The sequence below is a fragment of the Lutra lutra genome, chromosome 1 (assembly GCF_902655055.1).
Source record: "Lutra lutra chromosome 1, mLutLut1.2, whole genome shotgun sequence".
Taxonomy (NCBI): Eukaryota; Metazoa; Chordata; class Mammalia; order Carnivora; family Mustelidae; genus Lutra; species Lutra lutra.
In genome coordinates, this window is record NC_062278.1 from 48,928,912 (window position 1) to 48,956,087 (window position 27,176).

Sequence of the window (27,176 nt, forward strand, 5' to 3'; positions counted from 1 at the left end):
ACCAGATACTGCTTTAAGCACTTAGATACACAGTGATGAATGAAATGCATTAATGGCATTTCCACTGTAAAGTGAGTAAGTTGGTCAAGAGAGAAGAGAAAGGTAAAAACGGATATAGACATCGTATTTCCATATCAGAATTTGAATTAGCACCATAGCTGAACCATGGTATATTAGAGAACTTAACATTGATTCATTTACCCACCCAGTTACCATCCCACCATACTTAATATGAGAGCTTATAGGCACTTGCTAAGATCTGAAGAGATAACAAAGTAAACAGGGGAAGGGATAAGCAAAATGGGTGAAGGAAAGTAGGAGATATAGCCTTCCAGTTATGGAATGAATAAGTCTGGGAATAAAAGACACAGAATAGGGAATATAGTCATTAATGTTATAATAGCCTCATACGGTGACAGATGATAACTACACTTGTAAGCGTAATATAACATATAGAAAAATTGAACCACTGTGCTGTATACCTGAAACTGATATAACATTGTTTATCAACCATACTCAAATTAAAAAAAAAAAAATTTTAGGTGAGCAGGGAGTGTTCAACCCCCTAATCCCAATCACACCTCCTCTCAAGTTCAAATCAACATATACTCATTGAAAACCTGTTATGTGCACCAACAGATTTTTAGTCCTGGCTACAATTAGAATTATTGGTGAGGCTTTTAAAAATACCATTGCTTATGTTCCCCTTAAAACCAATTAAATCAGATTTTTGGGAGTGATATCCTGGCATCAGTATTTTTCCAGTGCTTCCTGGTGTAATTCTGATATACAGCCAGAGTTGAAAATCCGTTTCCCATCAGATGCCCAAAGGGAGAAAAAAACAAAAAAGTGAGGAAAAAAAAAATACAAACATGTACCCATGTTTGTAAAAGATACTATCTTTCTGTAATTCCATAAAGAAGGGGAATAGGAACAAGCACATGTACCTTCATATTTTTATCCAAAAAGTTAGCTACGTGTTGACTCCTTCTATAAGTAGAGGGGAGTTGGAAAAAGTATAAAGCATGTGCCTTCCCTCCAGGAGCTTAAACAGTGGCTAAAAATAAAAGGCAGAGAAACAAGAAAATAAGAGAGTACTCAAGAAATATCTCCAAACAGCAAGAGACGCAAGTACTTGGTCTATGAGTTCCCATAAGGACAAAGGAAAATTAAAAGACGGGAGCTTTTCTGATGCAAAACCAAGAAATCATTCACCCCATGTTAACACTCAATAAAGCTAGCTCCCTAGTTTTGCAGCAGAATATTCTCATTCTTGTACAAATAAGCAGACCATTTCTTATTTAAGGAGAGGATATTCTCATTAGAAACAAGTATGACCATTTCAAATGTCTGATCCACTATTTGTAAATTGTGATACATACTTGCAGGGGCGTATATCTCTCCAAAGTCTTAGAGCAGTCAATGAATGTCCCCAGGGAGATTTTTAGGAATAAATTTAGGAATATAATAACTTCCAAGAAATAGTCCCATCATTAAAAATACATGAAGCAATATTACATGTTCTCTTATTTAATCCTCACAAGTATATTGAGAACATGAAGCCCACATTACTTTGAAGTGACAAATGGCAAGTTTTGAGTTTAAGTCTTCCAAGTCCATTGTTCTTTTTCATACCTGAATGTTTCTCAATCTTAGCTACATATCAGAATACCTAGGGAACTTTTTCAAAATTGCCAGGACCCAGCTCCCCAGTAGTTCTTACAGTAGGTTGAGGGAAGAGGGGGACGGGGGCCTAGGCAGCAAGGAAATAACAGGTGCTCCCCAAAAGAAGAATATTTCAGTAATCCTACTGTTAACTCTTCTAAAGTGAAATATAGATTTGTTAATAGTTAAAAACTTTCTGCACAGCTATGAAATTGGAGAATACTTATGAAAAGATAAAATAAGAATACTATGATGTAACAGAGTTTTAATAACCCTTGAATGCCATTATCTGGCAACCTAACTCATAAGGCACTTTCTTATTACAGAAGCTTTATTAAAATGTAAATTAAATATAATGTGTCCTGAAGAAAATCAATTTGAAAAAGTGGGCTCGGGCTTTCCACATTGAGTCAAGATCAAGTCAAATAAAATTTTTCACAGGAGTCATTCCAGGCGCTTGCTAGATTATAGAATTGAAACCAGTTAATGTTATATATACTCAGAATAATTACTATATTACTCAGAGTATTTTTTCTGTCTGTTGCAGAAGTGCATGCTGTCTTTTAAGATTTGGGAATAACATTTTGGATCCTTCCAAGAGTATTTAATATAAGCAGGATCTGTTACTATCTAAAAAATTATACTTAGCTCCATAAAATAATACACTTTTGTAAAAGATAAATCTTGCTTAGATTTAGGATCTTAAAGTATTTTCTTGTGATGTTTTGTAATTAAAGGGTAGCCTACTGAAAACATCTTTACTAAACTGGATAAGTTTTCATCCATTTTTCATGTGTTTAAATGTGTGTGTACCAACACATTTTATGAATGGAAAGGAGGAGATATAGATAGATAGATATATCATATTTCGTAAAATCTTTGGATATATTTATCCAAAAAATGTGCATTTTTTGGATTAGACATTTACTTAACATAGTTACCATGGGAAGTAGGATTTGTGGGTGGCACCACTTTTCTAAGAGAAAAATGCAGCCTATTCATATTTTTGTAGAGCTTAGTTCTTTTATAGCTTGTATAGACCTTTGATCATCCTCATATTCCTCTTATCTCCTAAATACCTTTTGATCACATAACTTTTTGAGATTTCTTTGGGCTAATGAAAGAGAGATTAAACTCAAAGCTAATAATTTTCCTAATAATCTCTTCATATCCCATTTCCAAAGAAAGGAGAGTTCCTTCTTCAACCCAAGGTGACTCCACTTCATCTATAATCTATATTCTTAACCGTGACTGCTGATTTACTCTAGGACAGACATCTTCAGGTTGACCCTCTCTCCCATGTATCTTCAACCTCCCCTTTTTCTCTACCATCTCCTTCACTCATATAAAAACGTTCGCTTTTCCATCTTAACAAGAATGCTCCAAAGAAAAATAATCCAATCAAGAAATGGGCAGAAGACATAAATAGACATTTCTGCAAAGAAGACGTCCAGTTGGCCAACAGACACATGAAAAAGTGCTCAACATCACTTGGCATTAGGGAAATACAAATCAAAACCACAATGAGATACCACTTTACACCAGAGTGGCTAAAATTAACAAATCAGGAAACAACAGATGTTGGCAAGGATGTGGAGAATGTTGAACCCTCCTTTTCTATTGGTGGGAAAGTGGCTACAAGCTGGTGTAGCCACTCTGGCAAATACTATGGAGGTTCCTTAGAAAGTTAAAAATAGAGCTACCCTAGACCCAGCAATTGCACTACTGGATATTTACCCCAAAGATACAACTGTAGTGATCCAGAGGGACACCTGCCCCCCATTGTTTATAGCAGTCATGTCCACAATAGTCAAACTATGGAAAGAGCCCAAATGTCCATCGACAGATGGATAAAGAAGATGTGGTATATATATACAGTGAGATATTACAAATATTACACAGCCATCAGAAAATGAAATCTTGCCCTTTACAATGATGTGAATGGAACTAGAGGGTATTATGCTAAGTGAAATAAGTCAATCAGTAAAGGACAATTATCGTATGATCTCACTGATATGTGGAATTTAAGAAATAAGGCAGAGAGTCACAGGGGAAGAGAAGAAAAAATGAAACAAGACGAAACTAGAGAGGGAGACAAACCATAGGAGGCTTTTAATCTTAGGAAACAAACTGAGGGTAGCTGGATGAGAGGGGGGTGTGGAGGATGAGGAGGTTGGGTGACAGACATTGGGGAGGGTATGTGTCGTGGTGAGTGCCGTGTGTTCTGTAAGACTATGAATCACAGACCTGTAGCCCTGAAACAAATAATACATTATATGCTAATTTAAAAAAAATAAGAATGGGGATAAGAAGAAAGCTCCCTTAAATTTCTTCCACTTCCTCATACCCAGTTTGTCCTCTAGCCCCTTCCCTGTATCTGTCCTTCCCTTCCTCCAGTAGAATCTCCTTCCTGTCCATATCTCATTTATTCTTCAGCTCAAGCTTGGGCTCCCACCACAGAGGTGGGACCAACATCCTCATAGATACACCCAGTGTACTCTCTCTCCCTTCATTTATCTTCTCCTTTCAACAACATTTAACGCTATAGATCACTCTGTCCATCTTGAATTTTTTCTTTCCTTGCCTTCTCTAACTCCTTTTGCTCTCTAATTCTATGACTACATTTGCTAAAACCCCTCTCCTGACTTATCTTCTCTCCACCTCTTAAATATCCGTACTTCCCAGAGTTTTATTCCCAGCTCTTTTGCTCTTCATTTTATCAGATAATTTTGTTTATTCTTGGCCTTAGCCACTGGTATGTTGGAGTCAGCTCCTAAGGACAAGTTATGCACATCTCTTCTCAATTCTTTGTTCATTGACCTTCAGGTTGGTAGCTTGAAATTGACCAAGGTAGAAGTAATTATGCCATAGAAATCAGTAAATGCTGCAAATCAGAGAGGTTTTGGGTTTTTGTTTTTGTTTTTGCTTTTTTTGTTTTGTTTTTTTTTTAACAGCTAGCCTAATAGTACACCACTGGCTTTAGTAATGATGTAAATGCTGCCATTTCTCAAACCTGTGTGTCACACTTTCTGAGTGCCAGCCAATATTTTCGACTGATTTCTGGCCAGTTCCTCTTGAATGCCCAAATGAAACTCATTTTCTTCTCCCAAACCACCCTTCTTCTGCACTAGTCCGCGCTTTGGCTGACCATTCTCCTGTCATCCTTGTAGGAAGCCCAAACTTCTCTCTCCCTCTGGACCACTGTATCTTGATTAGGATAAATAGATAGGTAGATAGATAGATAGACAGACAGACAGATAGATATGTCTCCACTTTGTTTCACAGAAGATTTAGGTTATCTCAACAATTTATATGATAGGACAGGACAAAGTAATTTCTCTCACAGCAATAGTAAAGGAGAGCATCTGACCAAAAGAGAAATAGATGAACTCAGAAGTGAGATGAGTATGGAAAACACATGCTATGAAGTCCAGCCCCCTACATCCTGTCAGTTAAGTCAACATCCTGAATTGCTCTGGATCCATCTTTGCGAACAGTGCAGTATCACAGCCTCCCTATCAACCTTCCCTGCCCCCAGACTTGCTGCTTTCCCACCCTCCTATGCACTTCCCATAATGCTTCTAGAGAGGTTATTCTTAGGCCCAAATATGATTCTATCACATCGTCTTTCCCTTCAGCTTAGAAACTTAAGAGTAGTTCTCCACTGCCGTGGAACAGAATCTAAACACACACCCAGAGGAAACCTCTACCAGATTTTTGGTTCATCCTTTGGTTCATCCCAGATATCACTCCTCTTCAAAGCCTTCCCTGACTCCCACAGGCCTTTTTCCACTCTATATCTACATCTCTCATAAGTATCTGTTATTTGATTCAGTTTACAGGTGTGGAATGCTTACTTTATGCCATGAATTGTATTTGGTATTGAAGATAAAGACTTAGATAGTCCTTGTGTTTTAAGGAGCTTTAGTTGAAAAACTATTTAAGCAAATCATAGAAAGTGAAATGAGCTCTACACAGTAAAAGAAATACCTCGGCAAGGTACAGAGATAATAGGAAGGATGAGAACACTGTCGCATAGCACATGTCACATTCTAACATGATTCTTACTTGTGTTTCTCTCCCATTGGAATGGGAGGCATATATATCCCATGTACCACAATGAGAGGTACGGAGTATGTGTACAATGGTAGGTATATGATGGATGGATGGATGGATGGATGGATGGATGGATGGATGGATGGGTAGGTGGATGAATGGATGGATGGATGAAAAGAAATTTCAACAACTGCCTAAAATTATTTAGAAGATTATCAACAATTCTAATGACCCTTACTTTCCTTATTATCTATTACCAATTTTATTTAGAATTGGGTGGATGGAGGCATATAAATATGAGAACATGTATACCCTTACAATACTATATAAGCTAAATCTACCATGGGAACTTCTGTGGTTCAGCCAGGTTTGAATCTGTTAGCTGGTCAGGGAGGAGCTCAGGGCCTAGCTCAGGGCCTTTTCAGTCAGCCCTTTGCTAAATACATCAAAGAAGCCTGACATTTGATGGTTCATTTGCTTTACAACTTGCCAGAGGCTCAGGCAAAAGGTCCCAATTAAAGGATCTGTGTGTTTCTGTGGTGTCTTGCTCAGCAGTAAGGGGAGAAACCCCAGGGCTTCATCACCTCACCAAACAATGCATTCAGTTAATCCTGCTAGATTAAAACAAAAAAGCCCCACACATTCTGAAACTTTATAGTTTGGGTTCACGATAGTTGCATCCCCCTAATCTCCGAAGGACTCTGTTTATGCTGGTATAAAAGTGTCTAGACTCTAGAACAGTAGTTCTCAGTTCTGGCTTTTAAAAAAGGAAGGTAGGCAGGTAGGAAGGAAGGAAAGAAAAAAGAAAAGGAAAAGCAATCAATACCAGACTCCACCTTCAGAGAGTTACTGGCTCCTAGCTAGGTCCAGGCATCAGTATTTTTTGAACCGCCTCAATTACTTTTTTTTAAAGATTTTATTTATTTATTTGACAGAGATCACAAGTAGGCAGAGAGGCAGGCGGGGGGTGGGGGGGGGAAGCAGGCTCCCCACCGAGCAGAGAGCCCCACATGGGGCTCCATCCCAGGACCTTGAGATCATGACCTGAGCCGAAGGCAGAGGCTTTAACCCATTGACCCACCCAGGCACCCAGCCCCAATTAATTTTAATGTGTAACCAGGATATGAAAACACTGAGTCAAGACCTGATAACTTTACACTTAGCCTAGAATTTAATTCACAAGACTGCCTCCTTCTTATCTTTGAGGTCTGTACCTAAATGTAACTTTCTCAGTTGGGCTTTACTCATTACCCTGCCCCTCAGAGAATTTACCACAATATGAAAATAACTTGTGTATTTATGTTTTTCTGGTTTATTATCTGTCCCTCCTACTAGGTTAGGAACTTCATAAGATATTTATTGGCATCTCCTGTTGAGTGAATGTGAGCTGTAAATCTAAGAATATGTGTGACTGCTGCTAGGCTGAGTCAACAGAGGGGAAAAGAGAATTGGAAGAAAGTAAAAGCAGGTGAAAGTTTGAAAGCAAGGAATGCTATATTTAGAAGGGAGTTACAGAAAGCCTCAGTAGATGATTCAAGTCAAGACATAGTTCTAAATTGCAGTACCACAGATTGCCTACCTATAACACTTCTTTACGACAGAAAAACAAAACACCTCTATTCACAAAGTAATATATGCTTGTAAAAAACTCAAATAACATGGCTGAAAGTGAAACTTCTAATACCCCCTCCCCCGTACTCCAGGAATAACCATTGGTTATAATTTAGTGTTTATTATCATTTAAAGTATTTTATAATGTGTACACAAATAATATACAGGCTGGTTAAAACAGAATTGAACCCTTTCAGAAATGTATTTCTCAGTAACTAGTCAACTAGTAACTAGTCAAAGCCTGGAGTTGCCCTATGGCAAGACACCTGTAAGGGTAACTTGATAATTTAGTGCAAACTACATTTTTTGTAAGATAATCTAGTTACTGAGTGATAGATTTTTTTAAAGTGTTCAGTTTCTTTTGAATAACCGTGTATTTTACCTACACATAAGTACTCACACACACATTCCAAAAATGGATTCTTATTGTACCTATTAAGGAAGTTTAGTTTTTTTATTGGCTAGTTCTCCTCCCAGAATTGAGGCTTAGACTTAAATTTGCCTAGGTGTCTCAGTAGGTTAGGCGTCTGCTTTCAGCTCAAGCCTTAATCCCAGGGTCCTGAGATCAAGTCCTTGCTTAGCAGGGGATCTGCTTCTCCCTCTGCCTGTTGCTCTCCCTGCTTGTGCTCTCTTTCTGACAAATAAATAAAATCTTTTAATAAATAAATAAGTTGTTTTAAGTGGTGGTAAATTTGGTAGTACCTTTTTATTTTATCACCTTTCAGCTATTTGGATACATACTAGTTCAACAGTCAGCAAATTATGCAGACCAAATCCAACTCTTCATCTGTTTTCATAAAGTTTTATTGCAACACAGCTATGCTTATTTTTTCACATAAAACCTATAGCTACTTCTGTGCTGTAATGATAGAGTTGAGTAGCTGCAACAGAAACCATATAGTCAGAAAGAAAGAGGGAAAGAGAGAGAGAGGAAGGAAGGAGAAGAAAGAAAGAAAGAAAGAAAGAAAGAAAGAAAGAAAGAAAGAAAGAAAGAAAGAGAAAGAAAAGAGGAGAAGAAAGGAAGGAAGGATATAGTCCACAAAATATCTACCATCTGGTTGTCTAGGAGAAAAGTTGGCTAATTCCTACCCTAATTGATCAAAAGATTAAATCACCAGTAAACAATCAGAACAAACCAACTGAGTCCAGTGTATGGTTCTGGGATTTTACACTTCTAGGTAAAGAAAGAATAGAATGTACTTGTCTGATTGCTTTTAATAAGAAAGAAGGAGGTCAGCCAAAGCCTTGGTAAATGATAGTGGGGAAGGAGTGGGGAAACATGTTCCATCTAGCTGGGTCCCGTTTTCTTGTCAGGCAGGTCACATCTTCTCCCTTTCTATTGTCTCTCTTCCCAAGGAGAACAGTGCTCATTATAGATGTAGCCAAGATTTTCAGAATACCTGCAAGTTGAATCCTTTGAATGTAAACCAGTCTGTCTTGTCTTTGCTGCTAAGCTTTATAAATCATTTGGCTGAACAATTAAAGGGCTGGAACCCTTGTTGAATGCTGCTCCACTTGCTGTGGGGTGAAACTGCCCCCTGCCACTCAGCATGCAAGGTGGGGACCCCACACAGTGATGGCTGTAAGAGAAGCACCACAAGGCATTTGGTTTTCATCCCCACTGGGCTTATCTATTCTCCCCCAGTCCCAAATTTTGCTGGAAACACCCCTCTCTGGACATTCCATTGCGAATCTTCCAGTGACAGGTCTCTGAGTGTTTGTTTGCATTAGTCAGCTTTGAAAAAGTGTGTTGCCATAACAGTGGAAAGCATTATAACGGGTCAGTTTTGCTGGAGGCTGACCACCTCCTCTTTGCTCTGTATTGGTCTCTAATGACTGACTTCCTCCTTCCTATGGAACTGGTGTTATGTGAATTCTCAAGTTGCTATCTCTTGGATAAATCATGTACTGACCGGCCCTGAATTTGGTTTACAGCATCCCTCTTAAGTTACGAATTATTTGGAGATTGGGGTGCTCTTCCTCTACCCCTTCTTTCTTTTTTTGCATCCCTTGCAACTCCTTGTTTTTTGAAACATTGCCGCTACTGAAAATAAGTGTTAATATATTATATCCCAATATATTATATCCCAATGAGCATTTCCTTTTAAGCTTGTATGATAGAATGTCCCTATAATCTCAGGTATGAACATTCACATTTTCTAGAAGTACCAGTTCCTACCTGCCACTTTTTCCCTGCTTTCACAAGATTCATACAGAGCTTCACACCCTCCTCGTCATTCAGAGTTGGGACAGCGGTAGCCAAAAATTTGAATGATCTGTATAACTGAGAATAAATAAGATTTTGTGTCTGCCTTATACAACTAGATGTTTATCTGTCCACTGTATCTGTGTAATTGGCCTTAATTTTTAATGATGAAATTGCAGAACAGAGAGGGACCTTGAAGATCATCTAATTGGGTAAATGTAGAAGGCCTGCAGAGCTAGAGTAACTCGTCCAAAATGATAAAGCCTAGTCCTTTAAACCTTTAGATAGAGAACATAATCTGTAGTTACATATCCCACCCATAAGACTTCCCCTCTAAAGGGCAATTTAAACAAAGAGAAATTCCAGAAACTTCAGTTTGGGTTCATACTGCTTTCTCTGATGAGTATGTGTGTGTTCTGAGGATCTCTCTGCTGTCTGTAAATCAGACATTCTTGCTGGGTTGCATCAGATTCCAGGCGACGTGATTGATGAAGAAAGGGCAGAGGAGAGATGACGTAATGGCTAGTGCAGCATTTACCTGCAAATTATCTCTAGCTATGTACTGCTCGGTGTCTGTGTGACTCATGTACTGAGGCACTGCCATCCCTGTTATTCAGCACTAGCCTCACACTTACCTCACCCTATGTTTCTCTCCTTTTCTTGCCAAATCTGATTAGAAGCACTTTTGTTTTAAGCCAATGTTTATGAAGCCATAAGTGGACTTTGTACCAATGACCATGTGGAGAAAATAAAAGAATATTAGAACAAGAAAATTATATACTGGCTTGATCAAATCAACTTGATGTCTCTCTTAACTTACTTCATAGCACCCATTATGTGCCTTTTACTGTCAGTGCTGGTAGTTTTCTTCCTTATATGGCTAATCTGTCTCTCAGCTTCAGTTTACTGGCTGACAGCAAACAAACCTAAAGCAAGTTCCTACCAGTATCAGTGACTATGGCACATGCTTTCACATGCTCTTTTTCTTGTAAACCTCAAAGCAGTTAGTACATGTACCCATTAGAGAGGTAAAAACACTGGCCCAGTTCACTTAACTAATGTGTGTCAGAATTGGGACTGGAATCCTGGTCTCTTGACACCATATATAGTACTTTTTCCACTATATCACAAGTGGTCTTTGGATTTATGTACTCTGGGAATTTTTGTAAGAAAAATTTCTTTTTTTTGTAAGAGAAATTTCATTTCTCGCAGGTGGATCTTCATACTTGATATCGTGTCTGCCTCAATCCTTTGTTTATCCTTGCGGCACTAGAAGTCAAGAGTATAGGCATCTGTAGATTGATTGAACAACAGCACTCAAGTTGTCTGGTAGAGTTGTATCATATAAACAATAAATTTGCCTGAATTCAACTATACCTACTCATCAAATGAATATAAAAAGAGAAGGAATCATAATTTGCATTGTGCAGACAAGTCTATTCTGGTTGTATTCAATGAATCCATAACTAGGAGTGAACCTGAGTTAGGGGATGTGTATTGATTTTCCTCAGCCTATGTCTGTTCCACGTTCCCTCTCAGAGTAAGCGACTTCCCTTGGTCAGTGTGCTGTTTTGTACAACATAAATCCTGTCGTACAAAAGCCAGTTTTTATACTCATAAGCGTCCTTGTATTCAACCAAAAACAGTAATCTGTACCAGTGCTGGAGGAAAAGGCCACCTGGGTTATACCTACTAAGGTATGTTGCCTTCTAGCATGGGACCTTCCTAGGAGATTTTCAAGGTAATTTTGAACAAAACTTGATTTTTTTTTTCCTTACATATTCTTTGAAAGCCTAAACCCCAAGTAAAGTCCAGCTCCTGTAGATTAACATTGGCTTGCATGAATCAGGCAGGGAAATTTTGTTTAAGTTGAACTGAAGCTGTCTTGTGCTCAGCAACATTGTATATATTGTGGCTAAACAAATCTTCCATTTTCTGTTGTGCTGAGTTGGAAGGACTGATACCAAGCAGATCAAATACTCACTGAACCCATAAGAGAACTGTGTTGTTACCAAGTGGGGAGAACCAACAGGAGGAATGGTGTGATGAGATCACCCAAAAGAGTACCAGGGAGAGACAGAGGATTAAGAAAGCCCCATTGAATAGAGTCACAGGTGATTTTTGAGAGGGTAGTGTGATCAATCATAAAGTCAGAAGCAAGACACAAGTTTAACATCCTCTAACAGATCAGAGTAGACAACAGGATATCATAAATCCAAGAAAGCTGCAGCAGAAAGAGAGGCTGGGACTTGAGATCTGAGGACAAGAGGTTTGTGACAATAGTATATAAAAAATAGGATATGGAGGTTAAAAAGAAAAGGAACATATCGTCAAGGAGAATTCTGGCTTCTGAGCTTGTCTGAGATTCTCCCAGTGGTGCTGGTAAAAGATCCAGCCTCTGAGGAAGTAGAGGCAAGAATTATTGATGTCTTATGGCAAACAGCCTCTCATATCCTCCTACCCGTTCCATATTGGATTTTGTGCAGTTGTTATTTTCTAAGTAGTTAGGTTCTAATTTTCTTGCAATTTGGGAAATCAAGGCTGGTTCTGCAAGGCTGTCATTGGATTGCAGAAGAGAGTGCCAGAAGTCAGCATTTGTAAATGGAAGACCAAAAGTCAGCATTTGTAAATGGAAGGCCAGTAAAAGTTCAACTCTCATGAACAGAAAAATCAACTCATTCATAATACCAAACCATCATCATTTTCAGGGAAGTGGAGTTAAAACCAAGACACCTCCTTTTCTTTCCTGTATTTGTGTAGCTTATAACACCTTGCATTGTTAAAAGTGAAATCCTGTTGGTGATAATTTTCTTTCTCAGACAGCTCACTTTGTATTTTTGACTTACTACTCAGTGTGAACTCCAGAAGATTGCTTGACTGCCGTTACTAAGAAATAGGCTGTCTTGGAGAACTGAACCTGGGAGGCTAGAGTGCTCAGATTAGGACAGAATCTCACAGTGGGGTCTCTCTATCCCCACTGTATATGTATAAGAATTACCTTGGATGCTTATTAAAAATGTAGGTTCTAAGGCCCCACCTTAGACCAAATAAATATAAATCCATGATCAAATGTGGCTAAAGAATATGCATATTAATAAACAACCCTGAGGATTCTTGTGAAACCTAAAATTTAAGAGCCACTGGATTAGGAAATGTGTCTATGGTGTAATAAAGCAAATCCTAGAAAAATAACCATTTACTAAATCAAATTCCCATCATTCTAAAGTTAAATTTTATCAATATAACTATGACCAGGCATATTTGTTTTAATGAAAATCCATAAACCTCTTTGAAGCTCTTAGGAGAAAAATATAAAAACAAGATACATGTAAAATGTTAACAGTAGTAATAAATTAAACACCCTTGAACGTGAGAAAAAGGAGACTGTTATGAATTCAGAAAGGCTGTGTGTTTTGTGAAATTTCTATCTTTTCCCAAGAAGGGGAAGAGGGAAAAGGAGGGAAAAACACAGAGAGAAGCTTTTCTTGGCTTTGAAGATCCTAATCCTTTGTTCTACTTGCCTCCAAAATACAGCTTCTTCCTACTCACAGTCCCTTTGCCACAGGCCAGCTGTGTCTCATTGATTGCCACGTCCACTATTGCTTTTTCAATCCTTATATACCAGAACGAGAATGAAGAATAGTAGAAAAGGGAAAAGCAAATTGATAAGACCAGCACCTTAGATCAGAAAGCCCTTAGCCATAGCTGTCTGGGTGAAATCATTTGCCATAGTTTTCAACTGCACGTAATGTAGGTGTATTTGGGAAATTGAGGGGTAAGGGCAGTAAGAGAGACTGGCTCCAGTTCCACTGCCCGTGTTGAACTTCAGAAACTAAACTGAACTAATCTCTCCTCCAGCCCTCATCTGTTCTTTGGCTCTTATTTAAATTTTGTTTTTGTTGTCTTTGAATTGTTTTCTTTGTATAAGTCATTTCTTAAATAATCCCTAAATTTCTTTGTTATTGGCATTGTTATGTACTTAACTAATACACTGCTTTTCTCCTTCCCCATTATCATCATTACTGCCCATAGAGGGATAAATTTGAGTCCCACCTTTCACCCCTTTTCATAAGGTGATCATCTGTAATTTTATGCCCTAAAGGCTCCTTTAAAAAATATATTTTCTCTATATAGTCATGGATTCCATCATTAAAATCCCAGACTTTTAGGGGCGCCTGGGTGGCTCAGTGGGTTAAAGCCTCTGCCTTCGGCTCAGGTCATGATCCCAGGGTCCTGGGATCAAGCCCCGCATCGGGCTTTCTGCTCAGCGGGAAGCCTGCTTCTCCCTCTCTCTCTCTGCCTACTTGTGATTTCTGTTTGTCAAATAAATAAATAAAATCTTTAAAAATAAAAAAATAAAAATAAAATAAAATCCCAGACTTTTAGCTTTACCCTTTCTGTATTATTAAACTCAGCTTTGGAATGATGGGAATCCAGCTTGTTTATCTTACATCTTCTCTTCCCAAGAAAATCCAGCTTGGGATGCACTCAGCCCTTGGCATAGTGACTCCTAGAATTTGCTGCTTCAGTTAAGAAATTAAAGCTAAGAACAAATGGTCCTGAGTCTGTATTCAATCAGATAACCAATAATATTTGTACCATCTCAGTCAAAGTAAACAATCATTCTTGATAGGTAGACCATGATGCATTGTCTTGAACTATTGGATTACTAAAGCCCTGCAAGCTCTTAAAATTGAGCTATCTCTAATATGTATTATGAGGGATTTAAAAAAAAAAAAACAACAGATTTTGGGGGTACGTAGGTATCTCAGTCCATTAGGCATCTGACTCTTGATTTCAGCTCAGGTCATGATCTCAGGAGGAGATCATGTGAGATCAAGCCCTGCATAGGGCTCCATTCTGGGGGTGGAGCCTGTAATTATCTCTGTCCCTTTCTGTCTCCCCTCTCCCACCTCAGCAAAGAAAACTGGTTTTTGAAGTATTTTTCTTTGGTCTTGTTTTACATACTCTTTATTCAAAATCTGAGCATAGTCACCTTCATAATTCTTTCAGTATTTATTTACTAGCTCTCTCAGTGCCTTAGCTGGTGTTTTTTATATGAGATTTACACCATCTTGTGGCCTATAATTTTCCCTGACTTGTGTCCTTGGTATTCATTAACCTATTGTCAGATGTTTGAAACGGTAAGAAGAGGAAAAATCACCTGTCATTTTCTGCTGCAAAGGCCTTTATTACTTTCCTTTTTTCTCTCCATGACCAATTGAGTCAATGATTTGAGTCTCTCAGATTTAGCCTTTTTATCTTTTATTTTCTGAGATCAGAATATCATATTGCTTAAAATTTTCATTTGACTAGAAAACCATGTAGAACACAGCCTTAGTGGCTTGTCCACAAAAATGATCTTTTACTGTGTTCACTGATCTATTTTGTATGAAATATCAAATTCTGGAGATCCATGCTTATACATCCCGCACCTCAAAAAGATAGTACAGGGGCGCCTGGGTGGCTCAATGGGTTAAAGCCTCTGCCTTCAGCTCAGGTCATGATCCCAGGGTCCTGGGATCGAGCCCCATATCGGGCTCTCTGCTTAGCAGGGAGCCTGCTTCCTCCTCTCTCTCTCTCTGCCTGCCTTTCTGCCTACTTGTGATCTCTGTCAGATAAATAAATAAAAATCTTTTAAAAAAAAAAAGATAGTACAGTGAGAGAAACCAGATTACAAAGGATGCAGTAGTCCAGTTAGGAGAAATTAGTAAGAAATCCATTATATAATGAGGAAGGGAATTAGTTAATGACAAAATTTACTTTCAGTTGGGTGGCGAAGGCATAGAAAAGGCTAGAATTGGCCCAGAATGTATACAGGTATTGCTATTTTTGCAATTTAAGGCCAACCTTCAAAGTGCTTTAAATCCGACAAGTACTTCATGGAGGGAAGCTAAAGTGTTGTATAGGCAAAATGGGTCTATTGCTTTGACAGTCATTGTTATGAATTATAATATAAGACTGACAGGAATCATTGTAAAAGATATATTATCTTAAAAAGATAGATATATTATCATCCAGTAATAACAAGGAATTGGCAAGAGGTGGCCACTGAGATAAAAGTCTGTTGGTATCTGTTGGTGAGCAGATTCTCATGGCCTCTCACTCACTGGTTATTGTGTAGCATGGGATTGTTAGTTTTCTAGGTAGTGAGGCTCTAATTTTCTTGCAATTTGGGAATCTCAGACCTCCCTGGCAATTAGGGGTTGGATTTGGTTTCCCAGCACAACCTGGCCATGGGACCTATATAAAGGGGTTGCCCTTCTCATCTACTAAGTTAGCAAAATATTTTCCATTTCCACCTTCTCAATCTTTGTGCTAACGTAAATACAATAAGTTGTTGCTGCTCTTGAAGATAATCTCTGTTCTTACATCTGGGTTTAAGTCTTTCAGTAAAGCTGCTTATGCGGTGGGGAGGAAAGAACCTTTCCATAAAGTTAAAGTCTTTCCTGATAAAGGTAACTACTCCACCCCTGCTTCCCAATTAGATCTCCTGCCAGCAATAGCATAGACTTGAGCCAGTGCCAAATGTTTTAATACCATAAGGACTCACTTGATAAAGTCTGTGCGTGGCAAAGAAAAAAATAGCCAAAGTTCCCAAACTCAAATTTTCCAAGATTTCCATGTGAGATGCAGCCAGGGCACCCTTCATCTAATTGTTACCGTGTGTTGCTACAGTCATTGGTACCCTGCAATTCTCATTCTCTAACACTTCTAGAGATTAGAAATTACAGGAAGTGCCAGCCATTTCAAGATGGAAATTTACTCTAACTGCAGAGACTTTGGTCTTTGTCAAAAAGAAGTACAATAGCAAAGACGGAATAATTGTGAGACTAATATTGTGATCTTTCCAAATAATTACTGAGTAATTATTAGTCAGCATTCAGTGTCGTACTTCCTTGTTCCATTAATATTTAACATGTGTTTGCTAGCTTTACTTCCCTTATTGTTATAAATTCTAGATAGGAAAAGTTTATTGTCTTGCTTGGGCACAGAAAGGAAATGCCAGCACTAAATAGTTGTTGGGTATCTGCCTAGTTGAAGCAAAATGGTTTCATAAATCCCTGAGCATAAAAGAGATTAATGATTAAGGATTACAAAGTACCCAGACCTTTCAGAAACCTGGAATACCTATATAAATACGAGAAGGAGATGTTTTTCTCTTATTGACAGGGATTTTCAGATCTCATTTATGATAGTTTTAGCTTCAGCATCCACCAAACTTTTATCATAGTTGCTAATGAATAATAACATTGACTTATGGAAAAGGAAAAATGAAAGCTGTGTGGCTATTAAATATTGAATGTCCCTAAATGAGAATTCAGATTGAGTGCAGAGACTGTATTGAATAAGGCCTGTTTCAACTTGCCCACTCAACACTTTGCCTCCCGTGTAAAGAAATTAGTAGATTTTAATGAAACCTGTAATATTACTCAAGAATATAAGACTCATCTTTAGTTCAACTTATTCTCTTGTTGACCTGAGGCAAACTAACAGCTAATATAAATTTCCAAATAGTTTGAGGAAGTTAGAGCTCACAGTAGTAGTAATAATATTGATAGCATTAAAAGCAAGAACAAGACTGCTTGCCCATGTTAGCAACCTGAGCAGTCAGAGGCATTAATGGACCATGAAAACTGGAGAGCTGGGGTGACTGTGGGTCAGAGCTAAGGTATATAGGCAAGCACAGTGTCGGAGAAATTTTCATCACCTCCACTACACTGGGCCATTTCTCTTGATAGAGCAAGCTCTTAATTTCCCCCCAGTTGCTAATCTGGCACCTTTCATGAATATCAGTGTTCACTTTGGAAAATAAAAAAGCAAACAGCCAAAAAAATCCAAATGTTAAGGGGGAAAGAAAGTCAACAGAGGAAATTACAGTAGCACTTGATACAGTGGCACCTTTTTCTTGAGTCAGACGAGGTGAAGATATTTGAGAGTTTGTGGCTTTGACAGTCTCTTTAAGACAGTAGCCAGGGGTCTTGGGAGAGAAAGTGGTAGGCATACACTGCCACCGATTAGCTATGGCCTTTATGCACATATGTGTTCACATTTTCAAAACTGGCCTGCTAAAAATATATATGAGAATCAAGTGATTTGAAAGTAAATCCCACTTCCATTCCCCATTGCTTTCACTCCCTGTTTGCCATTTCCTTTCTAACATTAATTACTGTTTCTGAAGGAATTGGTGTTTCCTGCCCTGGTATAGTTTCTCTTTGTTTTGGATTGTCCATCAGTTGTTAAGATAGTTGCCATGTCTTTTTGGTATATCTAGTATATCAAGAATTAAGTATGACACCAGGTTCTTACTTTCTTCTATCTCTCTTATTTTTAGGTAAGTCATCTGATTGGAGTGTCAGTTCATTTCATGGAATTTTCCATTTGGTAAAGTATTATTTTTTTATCAAATGACGTAAACTTTTGTTTTTGTGATTTCTCAGTCTGTATTCTTCCACAACACTGACCTCCATAGTATAGGAGGCAAGGAATGAGAGTCACAGAATGAGAGAGAGAGAGAAAGAGAGAAGGTAGCCTGGGACACAAGGGAAAGGACATATAACTAAATATATTGATATGTTAAAAAAAAAAAAAAAACAACACTATTGAGGGCACCTGGGTGGCTCAGTTGGTTGAGCAACTGCCTGCAGCTCAGGTCATGATCCTGCAGTCCCAGGATTGAGTCCCATCCCCACACCCCCAGCATCAGGTACTCAGCAGGGGGTCTGCTTCTTACGCTGACCTTCCCCCTCTCATGCTTGCTCTCTCTCATTCTCTCTCTCTCTCAAAAAAATAAATAAATAAAATCTTTTTAAAAACACTGTTGAGAGAAACTTACATTTCAAAGCTATTTTCATGAATTTTGCCTTTTTGAATTTCAGGAAATAGAAGAATTATTACAGTAGTCCCCTCTTACCTGTAGTTTCACTTTCTGTGGTTTCAGTTACCTGGGGTCAGCCACAAGTCCAGAAGCAGATGATCTCCCTTCCAACATTATCGGAAAGTCAAGAGCAGCCTAACACTACATCACAATGCCTACATCATTTACCTCACTTTCTCTCATCATGTAGGCATCTTATCATCTCACATCATCACAAGAATGATGAGTATACAGTAAGATGTATTATGAGGGAGACCACATCATATAACTTTTATTACAGTATATTGTTATAATTATTCTATTTTATTAATTATTATTGTTGAACTCTTACTGAATCTAATTTATAAATTAAACTTTATCATAGGTATGTATCCATGGTGGGGAGTATATATAGGTTCAATACTATCCACAATTTCAGACATCCACTGGGGCTCTTGAACATATCCCCTGTGGATAAGAGGGGACTACTGTATATTTAATTGTGTTTAGAAAGGATTGGGCTTACTTGTCAGAGAATCCAACCAAGGTTAGAGTAGTGGCTTTCCAGTTGTATTTGGTGAAAATCTGACATTCCTCAAAAGGTTGCTTTACCTCTTGGGAAAAGCCATCATCAGAGAGAGCTTTTCTTTTGAATTACTGTTTTAAGTCCTCACGTATTTGTTCATTTTGAAACACAGTTATCAAATGGAAGCAAAATACACAATTTTAGAAGTACAAAACCAAGATTCTGTGGCACAGAGATAGTACCAGGGGTTGTAGTACATAATGATAGAAGATTGAAGCCTCCAAGACTGAGTATGATTAGAGGGACAAAAGGAGACATCATAACATCACATAACTTTTTCCTGATGTTCTGGATCTTTTCACTAATAAGAAGGATGTCTGTATTTGGTACACTTTCTGCAAAGGTAGATGAGTCATGAATCCTAGCAATTTGTTTTCCCTTGGGGGAATATTTGTCCTTCCATCGAACCACACACACATTGATCTATTGATAGATTTGTTGAGTAGAAACTGAAAACTGTATTGCCAGCATCCTGCCTTTCCCAGTGTTTCTTGACTGGAAGTCTTGTTTTCTTCTAGAGATTAAGTTGACAAAAAGATATAGCCTAAAATACCCCAACCAGTTAGATGCCATATTCCTTTGATTCTGCGACTGTGTTATCTCTTCCATCTCCACAGATTTAAATTTTTATTTTATTTTTTTTAAGATTTTATTTATTTATTTGACAAAGAGAGACACAGCAGGGGAGGGAACACAAGAAGGGAAAGTGGGAGAGGGAGACTCAGGCTTTCCGTGAAGCAGGGAGCCCGAAACAGTCCTCCGTCCCAGGGATGGGCAGATGCTTAATGAGTGAGTCACCCAGTTGCCCCTCTACAGTTTTAAAATTTTAAACTAAATACCTTATATTCATAGTTGCAAATCCTATTAAGACCATGGAACGTTGCCATTTCTTGTTGCTGACTGAGAAGCTTGACTATTGAATGAAATAGTGATAGGATGACATGGGCATTCTGTTTAAAAACCTTAGTGGCTAAAACAAAGTTCCTTCTACCCAGAGATAGACCCCACGTGATAGGTCCAAGAGCATGTAGTGTGGGTACAATTTCTATTCTGCAAAGCATTCTGTTTCTGGTTAAGTGAATGAGTGGATGGATGACTTTTTAAATGAGAGTTTTAATATTTTATTATTAGAGATATTTTAAATGAAGAACTTCCCATTTTAGTAACAATTACCTTGTGTTTGGAAACATATTATATTGTAGGGATACTTTCTCATACTAAGATTCTGATAATTCCCATATTAATAATCATGTAGCTAAATTTATTTCTTTTAAAAACCTTTGTGAAGGAAATGGTGAGTGGGAAGCAAGGGGTGACTAGTATCTTTTAACTCAAAATATTCCAAAAATTAAAAATAAATAAAAGTGTTAGGATTTCTGTATCTGTCTTTTATATTCTAAAAGGATAAAATATACAAAAATTCTTTTTTCCTTTTATAGTTTTACACTAGGAAGGAAACTGGTAGACTTAATATGTTGTCAACTGTTCATAAGTTCTGCTATATATGAATTATATAAAAATAAATTAATTTCAGTGCCATTTTCTTTCTTTCCTGAGAATCTCTCTGGTTTTCTCATTAATATCATTAAAAGTCCAAAACCAAACAAAATATTTTCATATTTCCAAAGAAAAGTCCAGCATTCTAGTATTTTATAACTTTGGAGAAAGTCTGGAGTTTTTTGTTTTTTGGCTTTTTTTAAAGATTTATTTATTTATTTATTTTAGAGAGCAAGTGGGGATGGGGAAGGGGCAGAAGGAGAGAGAGAGAGAAAGTCTTAAGCAGACTCCACGGAGCCCCAAGTTGGGCTCAATCTCACAACCTGAGCCAAAACCAAGAGTTAGATACTTAACTGACTGTGCCACCCAAGGTACCCCGAAAATCAGGAGCTTTTTAAAAAATATATGTCACTTAGTAAAAAGTAGGAGCATCTGGAAATAAGAATCCTCCCTAATATTATAAAGACTAGGAGAAGTTCTGATGTTTATCGAAGAATTTAGACTCCCCCACCCCATGCCAAATAAAGTATTTCATACACTCAGTTCAGTTTCAGCTCAGCTAAACTGTCATCAGAACAGACACATGTGTTTTCCTCAATTATAAAATGAGTTGATATCAAGACTAAGACACCAGTGATGGATTGGTTTCTGGATTCATGAAGCAAATTCCAACAGCAGTCTCATTCAAGGCCAATAAGTTGTATTATATAAAGTAAGCAGAGACTGTTTGAAGTTAAATAAATAAATATTAGAAAATAAATAAATAACAGAAAATGGAATGACCATACTTTTTGTTTCTTTTCTAAAATAAGTTCCTTCTAAGTAGTTGAATAATAGTTTTGAAATATTCTCAATCTCAGGCTCATTGCTTCTAGAATTCTCTTGGTCCTTGATACTGAATACTGTGATTATTGAGGTAAAAAGTTGCCATAGCTATAACGGACATTATAGAAAAGAAAGTGATTCTTCAATTCTCTGTGCCTTGGTGTCCTCTTTTGTTTGCCTCCACTGGACTGAAAGCCCCATGAATTTAGAGACTGACTGGTTTTACTCATTTTTATATCTGTCACTATTGCCATACTTCCTGGTATGTAGTAGGTGATCACTTAACATCTGATTAATTAGAGGAAGTACCGTCAAATGTAAAATCTCAACCATACTTGAGAGTTGTAAGAACTGTGAATGAGATGATGTGTGAATGAGATGATGTGTGAATGTCTGTGTGGGTGGATGTGTGTGTGTGTGTGTGTGTGTGTCCCAAACATAAATGCTGAAAAATAGTATTTTTTTTAATCTGACTCATGCTAACCAAATTTACAAATAAAGACTACCTTTCAAACTAGGATACCACTGTTAATTTGTAATGGATGATATTTTATACCTGATTTGGGAGCTAGAGTTGTTTATATCCTTAGGCCCTCTCTGTTATTGATCAGAATATATGTATATATATACAGGGATATACATAAGGCAACTAATTCCAACTCAGAAATTGTTTGAACATGACATGAGAATAAAGGGAATAAATTAAAACAGGCTGATACTTCCCTTTTTTCTTCTAAGGTTTCTTCCAAATAACACTTCCCTTGGTTATTTTCAGATACAATAACAAGGTTTTTATAGCCCAGTTTGCTTTCTCTTAATCTGTGAGCTCCCTAACACCTCAAGCCAATCATTATCTGATTTTTTTTAACATAGTTAATTTACTTCAAATAGATAACACTGATCACTTTGATTAAGAAGTACCACCTAGGGGAGCCTGGGTGACTGTCAGTTAAGCATCCAACTCAATTAATGTGTTAGAACAGTAAAGCTGGATGACATTTTTAGCACCTCCTAATGACCAATGTTAATCATACCTGTACTACAACTACCTCTCCCATTATTAGTAACTGTTAGTTAGCTCATCACATCCTTTCAACCCTGTGTCCTATTTATGTATTCTAAATCTACTTGTCACCACTGTACCAAATAAGAAAAAGAAGCAGCACCATAGTAATCAAAGAATGAAATTCCTCTGTAGGTACTTTGTATTACCAGCAGCATGCATATTGAGATCTTTTTTGAAGAGTCAGTTAATGAAGAAACTTGAGAATCCTTGGGTTATCTGCCACTTCAAATTAAATTGTGGTATTCTGGTCTCCTTAAAGGCGGTAGCAGATCTTTTTTCTCTAAAACTATTTCTAGAATTCTAGAGTAAAGCTACTATCTTTTCATCCCTTTTCTATTTAAAAGTCTTCTATTTTAAAACTATATATAAATGTAAGCTGATGTATATTTTCATGAGTGTGATTCGCTCTGTAATCTTTCTTTCAAGCTGTTATCACAACATTAAGGAGTAAGAATTTTCCTTATGTTGTCATCTAACTTCATGGCTTACTTTCATTTGATTTTCTTTTTTTTATTATTCACTTAGAATTTACGGAAGAGAATTCTGGAAAGCTGCAGTGGTTCTTTGTTTTTTAGAGGAAATGGCTAACATGAGATTGAGGGCAAGAGTGTGGAATAAGGAAACTGGCTTGAAACCTCTATATATTTTATGCCATTTCATTTTCTGAGTAATATCTCTGACTCAGTAATCATCCTGGGTATTAGCCATGCAGGTTTTCTTATTCCCTGGAAAGCCTTACTCTAATCAAGAATTTTGCTAGCATATCATATACCTTGTAATTTTATTTTCTAAAATTTTGTGGCATGTAATGTCTTCATTTCCCTGCAAACTTTTAAAACCCTTGTATCTTCATTTATTTTATTACTCTGACACTCTATATTTCATATCATTCTTTGCAATTCACTTTCCTATTCTGCAAATAAATCATTTGCAGTTATCCTAAAAACTGGATTCTGTCACTTATGGTCTAGTGCTGTGGTTTCTTAGTAGAAGACAAGTTATAGCCAGAAGCTGTAAGTTCCCCAAGTTCAAAATCTGTACAAGTTTACACTAGAAAACCAAAATATTCCCTCTGTAATCACTGAACTTCCAAAAGATGATAGATGCCACAGGCATAGAAACAGAATCAATCCGTCAGGCTCTGGGTGGTTTGAAGGTCTGAAATAGATCATGTGAGACCCAGCATTACTTTGGCCATTCTTATTTGAGGGCTACAGATACAGTGGTATCTTTTGCCAAAACCTAAAGACATAAAAATATAAATTAACCAGAAGGTAGCGTTTCCTTTTTTTTTTTTTTTTTTCTTTAAAGATTCATCTATTTATTTTAGAGAGGGAGAGAGAGGGAGCTGGGGGAAGGGGAAAGGGAGAAGGAGAGAGAGAATCCATAAGCAGTCTCCTGGTTGAGTGCAGAGAGACTGCATTAGAGAGTCTCTCTCTCTGAGAGAAAGGCTTCATTAGACCTCTGACCCTGAGATCGTGACATGAGCTGAAACTAAGTGGTCACTCAACCAGCTGAGCCACCAGGCGCCCCAGAAGGTAGCCTTTCTGACCTTACTCTCATCAGAAGGAACAGCAGGTTAAAAATTAATAATGACTGATAACATTTTTTCAAATAGTCTTACATTTTTTAATCATTTATCTTTGATTATTTAATTTAAAGTTTACCAAGCCAGGAAACATACTCCTATATACTTATTACCAAGAGCTATTTTAGGGGAACCTGTCTGGCTCAGTTGGCAGAGCATGCAACACTTGATCTCAAGGTCATGCGTTCAAACCCCACGTTGGGTATAAAGATGACTTAAAATGCCATCTTTAAAAAAAAAAAAAAAAACTATTTTATTAGAAAATAATAATTTTGATCTTTCTTCATTGCCTAGACCTCAAATCCCAAAGCACGTTTTTCCAGTTTACTGTTCTTACCTAGAAAATTGGAGAACATGGTCATTCCAGTGTCACTGCTGTTCTAGGCATCAAATAAAAATTTAAAAGAACTTGAGTTTCTGATGACACACTCTAGAACTCTCATTACACATAATAAGCTCATTCTTTGGAGTTGCTAAGAAATGATACTTAGGTTTTTGTGTCCTCAACTATGTTCTTCTTGGTCCATTGTTTCCTTCCAACTTAGGCATCATTACCATCTTCACTCCAAGAAATAAGCTAATGGTACACAGGATTATGCAAAAAGCTCCAGGAGAGAAGGAGCTCTTTCCCAAATTTCAGAATTGCCTTATTGGAGAGAAAATTTCTATAATTTTTTTTTTCCAGAGAATCTAAGTGTCAGAAAGAACAAAGAGGAAGGAGAAGAGCTATCTTGAGCTCTTGAGTTTGATGCAAGATCTGCATTATGACCCCATGTAGAAAAGTTCTGGCCCTCCATAAAGCAGTGCTTTGAACAAATTAGTAAATTTTACAACAAGTATCTTGGTTGCTAGTATTTTTAAAATCTTAGAATAGAGGGGCGCCTGGGTGGCTCAGTGGGTTAAAGCCTCTGCCTTCAGCTCAGGTCATGATCTCAGGGTCATGGGATTGGGCCCCACATCGGGCTCTCTGCTCAGAGGGGAGCCTGCTTCCCCTTCTCTCTCTGCCTGCCTCTCTGCCTACTTGTGATCTCTCTCTGTCAAATAAATAAATAAATAAAATTTTAAAAAAAAATCTCAGAATAGACATGAAGATAATTCAATAGGACCAATGACTTTCAGTTTAAAGAAAGAATGATGCTTTATGAAACTCTGATCTTTTTAACAGAGAACGAAAAATAGCTTGGTTGCTAGATGTGTGTGTGTGTGTGTGTGTGTGTGTGTGTGTACGTGTGTCTGAGAGAGAATGAAAGAGGAAGAGAGAAAAGGAAGGAGGAGACACAAGACAGACATAGTTACACTAATCTTTTTCCACAAAGAACTGGTGATTGCTTGGAAATGAAATATACAATAAAATTCACATAGGGATTTTAAATAAAGATAGAAAAGAAGACAGGGGAAAATAATGGCATTAGAGTAAGTTTGGGTCTCTCAGGAATCCTACAGATCTTTTGACTCAGGTGCGGTAACAGTAGCATTAAAAGCAGAGTCAAGGCACAGGTCTGTTGTAAGAAAAGAGCAGATCTTCCATTGGTCCTCCCATCCATTGCCATCTCATACTGAACCAGTGCAGCAAGTCTTTTGTCAGCCCTTGGGCTGAACATGGCCTATGCATTCATTCTAGTTCCCCTGGCTTTGCCTGCATGCTTATGGCATGGCGCTCCCAGTGTTCATTCCACTGCTTTGGAAAGGCCTGTTTATTCAAGAGTTGCACATCCCATTAAAGGAATAGCATTGAGCATGATTTTTGAAACCCCGCATATGCATTTTATATTGGGGCTTGAGTATCCAAGAAGCCTTCAAAATATCATTGTCAGTTTATTATTCTGTTGAATTCATAGGTGCTTCCATAGGATGAACTCAGGTGAGGGACACCCAGAAACTGACTAAGCAAAGATGAAAGGAAAATGAAAGAAATTCCATTCTGTCTGACTCAGGGATGATAGGCAAAAAATTTAAAGATATTTTTCTTCAGTAGTTATCATTTATTTCCATCATTTGTTCCCATTGTTATTTTCCCCTGCCCAGTTATTACTTGCATTTCTTCAGAAATATTAGTGTGTAAGCCTGAAGAGGCAGAGAATCGAGGGTGCTACACCAGAGTCTGAGAAAATTCAGTTTTGGACTGAGAGCCCACCTCTGAGCTCATGCTTTTTCATTACACTGTATTTGGCTGAAGATCTGATAACTAGATGTGCTGTAACTATTGCAAAGACCCTGTAATCTCTTGCTTCCTAGATTTTCACTGGTATTTTTACATGTTGTTTAGAGTAGTCACACCCTTCCATGAGTTCTGGGTGTCTTAGCTATTTGGGAAAAAGACGAGGGGGAAAGAAAGGAATTGGTGGTAGAGAGATGGTGCCTGAAAATGGAAAGGTCACGGATGAAAGTGGAGTATGTGTTACCTTCTGGCTCAGGCCAGGTGGTGGGCTGTGGATGTCATGTATGTCCCAGTGCAGTCACCCTTGCAGTGGTAATTCTCTCAGTTTAGCCACCACGGAGTATTGTTCCTTGTTTTTCTATAGTGCTTGTCAAAATGCTATGACAACTGGCCGGTTTTATGAAAACAGAGCCTGGCTCTCAAGAGACAGTGTGTCTGAAAGTCAAACATGGATGGCAGCCATTGGCGCGCAAAGGAGTCAGAAACCACAGATTGTTTTCTCGTTGGATGAACAGCTTAAAGCAACGTAAAGTTAATTGAAGAATTCCTTGAAAGTGAAGTCAGACTGAAAGAAATGCTCTAAGTCTATAATTTACTAAATGTGAAAGGTCTGTAAGTGGTAGTGAGACAAAGAGTTTAAGGGGAAAAGAGCATTTTTGTAAACATATCTGGCTTGTATTATTGCCTAGGCAGTTTTAATTATTTGCTCTAATAATGTAGATCTGCAGAAGAATCTTTAATTAGGTAAAGCTTGATTTATGGAGTTGGCCTCATATAAACCATGAGGTCATGGTGTGCTGCAGAAAATTACAGGCCTGGTCTTGCCATTGAAAACTATTATTTCTACCTAGGACTATTCACGCTCTGCATGTCTTACTCTCACAAAACCAGATCATCCTGTGTTCTCATTCTCAATGTCCTTTGCCCAGGTAAATCCAACACACACTATTACTCATTAAGTAATTTATCAAATATATATATGAAAAAACTGAGGAAGCAGATGCAGAATTTAACTACTAACTCTAGTATTTGAAGAGATGTTTACTTCTTGAGAGCTTAGA

At 37.7% G+C, this 27,176-nt stretch overlaps 2 protein-coding genes across 6 annotated transcripts in view; one reads left to right on the forward strand and one right to left on the reverse strand.

Moving 5' to 3' along the window:
• The window catches only part of FILIP1L (filamin A interacting protein 1 like), a 311,063-nt gene that overhangs the window by 189,576 nt on the left and 94,311 nt on the right, over positions 1-27,176 (reverse strand). The window contains exon 1 of one of the 2 annotated variants that reach the window (XM_047722949.1): positions 26,360-26,378. The exons of the other annotated variant lie outside the window; for it this stretch is intronic. The gene's annotated coding sequence lies outside the window, so the exon portion shown is untranslated. Of the gene's footprint in view, positions 1-26,359; positions 26,379-27,176 lie in introns of those variants that run through there. 2 annotated transcript variants of the gene reach the window in all.
• Positions 1-27,176, forward strand: part of CMSS1 (cms1 ribosomal small subunit homolog) — a 381,861-nt gene that overhangs the window by 189,286 nt on the left and 165,399 nt on the right. The window lies entirely within an intron of this gene.